Below are 5,386 nucleotides of genomic sequence, written 5' to 3' on the forward strand. Positions count from 1 at the left end.
AACTGTCAACAAAAAATAAATAATAATAAATAAAAAAGAAGAAAAATAAAAAAGAAAGAGGCAAAATGAACTACGCTCATAATTAACTTTAATAGTTATTAAAATAAGAAAGTTAGTGAATTTAGAAACAATAAATGTGCAAAATGCTACAAATTTGTGGCCGTAAAGGTTTATAAATAACAATATTATGTTCTACATTTAAAGATCAAAGACATATTCGTTTCGTAGTTTGCTTACAAACTCTCTATCTCTACCATCTCTACGTACCAACTTTAAAAGCATGAATGTTTTTTGTTTCTTAACATTTTTTGTACTTCCTATTATGCCCCTTCTAACAAAGTTATACCATCAACTAGTTGGGGTACTCAATTGTGTAAACAAAAAAATGAACATAGCTTAATAATGTAGTTTAAATATCAAATGTCTTTTCACGTGCTATATTTATATGAAGGTGAGAGTTTATTTTCTTCTTATTGTAAGTTTTTCTACATATAGATATTTTCGATGTAATTTAATTTTGTATAAAATTACATTTGGACAACTTTCCATTGATATATTATAAGCATACATTTACATATGTAAAAATTTATTTTAAAATAAATCATTTTATTTTAGGGACAATTACAAATAGGCCTATTATGAGCTACTTATTCATAAATGGGCCAAGACAAAAATATATTTTACAAAAAAATCCAGACAATGTCCAAAGGTGCATAAAATACTAAAATACCCCCTTAAATTTTAATATGCTCCAATTTCATCATTTAATTCAATTTAAACTCAATTTAACCCCAAATTTCATCAATTATTCAAACTAACCCAATTTTGACTACAGTTTCGCCAGTCGTCGCCGTTGACCGGCGTTGGTTATTTATTTTTTTTTTCACCTTTTCCACTGGTTTTCAGCGTTGCTTTTTTTGATTTTTTTCTTCTTTCTGCCGCGTCTGACAGGCGTGGCCTTAACTTTTTTTTTAAACTTTTTTTTCTTTAACATTTTTTGATCTGTTTAAACAGTGATACTGCTATGGTTGAGAGACATATTAACTATATTACTACTTAACATAATAATATTAACTATATTACAATTTAACACAGTAATATTGTTATATTACTCTGTAGCACAGTAATATTAACACAACAAAAATCATTATTATTGTGTAATAGAGTAATATTAATTTGTTGACCTTCAACAAATGCAAACATAATAGAAGGTCAAAAGAATTAATATTGATGTGGTTGACAGTAATATTACTGTCAACTACAGTAATATTACTGTAACGAAAGTAATATTATTATCAACCACAGTAATATTATTGTGTTTACAGTAATATTACAATTGAAGACAACAATAGTATTACGTTAATCGGTCAACAAATCAAACAAAATAAAAAGGCCAAAAAAATTAATATTGATGTGGTTGACAGTAATATTATTACGTTGACTGGTCAACAAATCAAACAAGATACAAAAGCCAAAAGAACAATAATATTTATGTGGTTGACAGTAATATTATTGTGTTACCAGTAATTGTCCTATCAACGACAATACAATTACTATCAACAACAGTTCAATTACTGTCAATGAAAGTATAATTACGGTCAAAACAAATAAAAACTTTAGGAAAAAAATAAAAAAAAAGTCAACACAGGAAATCGGCAGCAGAAAAAGCAGGCATGAGAAAAAAAAACTCAACGCCAGGAATCGGTGGCAAAAAAAAAAATCAGAAAGAAAAAAATTTAAAAAAGAAAAGGTCAAAATTGAATTTTTGTGGTCAAAATTAATGAAAATGAAGTTAAACTGGGGTTACACTTATGAATTGAGTTTAAAGGGTTGGGGGTAATGTTGTTATATATTAAATTTTACCTTTATTTATAATACATGTTATATGAACACAGAGATGGTTGGTGAGGGACTTATGCATAAAATGTAATGAACACAGAGATGGTTGGGAAGGGACTTATGCATAAAAGTAGACACGACCACGGACCGAGTTTGACCCGGATCCGATGACCGCCCAGCCCCTCCAATGTATGGTATGCATAAAAGTAGACACGGCCACGGACCGGGTTTGACCCGGACCTGATGACCGCCCAGCCCCTCCAATGTATGGGTCGGTTTCGGGTCCCGAGACCCGACGAGTCCACGCATGAGACCCGGCCCGAGGACCCGACCCGGGACCTGGGTATTAACTGTAGCATTTTTGTCCAAAAACCGCTCGGCAAGGGGTTCGAACTCGGGGAAGATTGGTAAGAATCTTACCTATCGGCCAACCAACATGTTTGATTAAAAGCAAACAATATAATATAAAAAGCCGGTGTAAAATGATAAAATGACTTATAAATATGTTTAATAAATTATTAATTTTTATATTTATTAGGGCAAAGTTGCACCCCTAGACTATGACGGTTGTACCACTTTGCCCCTCTATACTATAAAACGTCTCAAATACCCCTCTCCGTTTAACTTCTCTTTGTGAAAGCTAATGTGGCACTTTGACTTTATTGCTTATAGCCCTTTTTTGTACCATTGGATATTTTCTGATGATTTTACCCCTTCATTCAAGTATATATAGGTGTGTGTGTGTGTGTGTGTGTGTTGAAGTCCTTTTCACGAGCTCAAGTTTTCCTATTTTTTTGATAAATTGCTGCATTTTTTGGTCAAGTCTTTTTGCTCCATCTTTTGTGAAGTCTGAATCATATAATGTGCCTCCATGATGAAATCTTATGGTCTAAAATTGATCAAACATGTGTTTTCTGCACAAAAATCAACAAAACTGAAATTGTAAAAAACAATACCAAAATAAAATACCTACAATTACAAAATCAATCCTAAAAATGAAAATTTTCCCAAAAAATAAACACAGTTGTAAAAATCAAGTAAACCCTAAGTTCACTTCACTCACAATTTCTTATCAAAATCGACAAATACATCAACTATTATACAATTACTAAGTTTCACACAGCAAACCCTCAATCAAAATTCAACCCCTAAACCCTTAAACAAAATTACAAACAAAGACGAGAAAAACCCTAGAAATACGACTAACCTTTGCCACGGTCTTCAAATGTCTTCTATCAGAATTTTCGTCGGTTAATTAGCTACCAAATGTTCGATGATGATTGATTTTTAGACGATGGCGAGATTCTAAGAAGAACAAATCACTTTTTTTTTCCAAAGTTGTTTTCTGCATTGTTTTGGTGTTCTCGTGAGTGAAGTTGTGAGATAGTGGAGAAGAAAAGGTGAGTCAACATACTATTTTACACTGATAAAGGTAGATAAGTAATTGCACCTTCAAACTAGCGTTGTTAATAATTTAACGTTTGACCACAAATAAGAGGGAGGTATTTGAGACGTTTTATAGTATGGGGGGCAAAGTGGTATAACCCTCATAGTTTAGGGGTGTAAACAGTACTTTGTCCTATTAATTACTATTATTTTTTTTAATTAAATTATTAACAAAATGCAATACCTTTCATATTTATCATAAAATAATTATTTAAAAATATAGATGATGTTTATTTTAACAAAAATAGATTATATCTCATTCCAATTAATTTTCTTACTTTAAAAATAAAACTATATATGACGAGTATAATCAAAATATTATGATGTCATTTCTCTTTTTAATAAGTGGTTTAATTTGTAAAAATTGTAAGAATTAAATCGTAGATCATATGATGTAATCAATTTTTTTTTTACATTTTATTCAAATATTAGAATGGAATTGTAAGATTTAAATGGATTAAGCTCAAGTCCTTTCAATTTATTTTAAATTTTTATTATATTATATTTGTTAATAATTTAATTAAAATTGTATAATAATAATGAATGTGATAATTAATAATCTATTTAACATTATTTATTATAATTATTTTACACTTTTTGTTTATATAATATATATTTCTTGCCTGGATTGCCATTTATGTTTGAGGAACCCAAGTTCGAATCCTATCCTAAGCATTTTGAACAAAATTTAAAAATCCGCTTTGGACCCGGACCCGACTCACCACGGGTCGGTTTCGGGTCTCCAAAATGTTGGACCCGGACCTGGACCCGACCCGTGGTCGTGTCTACATAAAAGGCCATTTATTGTAAATTAAGTATTAGATACCTACCTAAAATAGCTCCAAATTTTAAGTATGAAAATATAATAATGTAAACTCAAACTAATTATTATTTATAATATGCTATATTAAAAGTATGATAATCTTTTCATATATTATAATTTATTTCGAAAGTTGAAGTTTATTTACTTACAAATTCCACAAATATGAAAATTTAAACTCAAACTAATTATTATTTATATTATGCTATATTAAAAGTACGATAATCTTTTCATATATTATAATTTATTTCGAAACTTGAAGTTTATTTTCTTATATTCTTAAATAAAATGTATTTCATGTAAAACTCATAATATTGTTTTTCAGTGACATATCATAAACATGTAAGTGAACGTTATCAGGTTAATTTGGATTATTTAGAAATAACAAATTAAAATTAAAAATAAACATTGATAACCAAAATATAAGAAATATGTCCAGAAATAAGATAAAATAGTTGTGAATAACTAAGATTGATTTTAAAATATTGAGATAAAATAAATTCTTAAATTTTATTTACTATCGTTATTTATGCATTTTATTAGTGAAAGTAATAATATGATTTAACCATAGTCAATTATATAAAAAAAACCATAAAAACATAATAAGTAAATACATGATAGTGTATGTTACTTATTTTTTAGTAATATAATTTTTATGTCAAGGACCTGTTAGTATACTATAAATTATGTTAAACGTTGTTTAACAATAGTAAATTATGTTAAAAGTTGTTTTTTTTTTTTCATGGTTATCGTAATTATGTTTATACAATAAATTTCAACATTCTTTTTCTTTAGAGTTACATTTCAAGAGCTTTCCAATGATCTTAATATTATAAGCATATATATGTAAAAATTTATTTAAAATAAATCATCTTGTTTTAAGTTAACCACTAGATACCTAAAGTAGTTTCAAATTTTAAATTAATTCTAATTTAATTTGTATTACTCAAACTAATTACTATTTCCTAATACCAGTAATAATAGTTATATTTTGTTATATGAAAAGTATGATCATCCTTTAATATATTATAATTTTTTTGAGAAGTCAAAGTTTATTGTCTTAAATTTATAAAGAAAATTTATTACATATAAAACTCAAAATAGAGTTTTTCAATGATATATTATAAAGATGCAAGTGAAGGTTCATGTAAAAAAAAGGTTTAGCTGGCTATTAGAAACTTAATGTACTTTTGATTTTCAAATTGGTGAACTTTTCATTGTAGATGTCAAGTTAATTAAGGAATATTTAAAAATAATAAAATAAAATTAAAAAAATACTCA

This window comes from Erythranthe guttata, chromosome 6, assembly GCF_056151865.1.
Source record: "Erythranthe guttata isolate IM_541 chromosome 6, IM_541, whole genome shotgun sequence".
In the NCBI taxonomy this organism is placed as follows: Eukaryota; Viridiplantae; Streptophyta; class Magnoliopsida; order Lamiales; family Phrymaceae; genus Erythranthe; species Erythranthe guttata.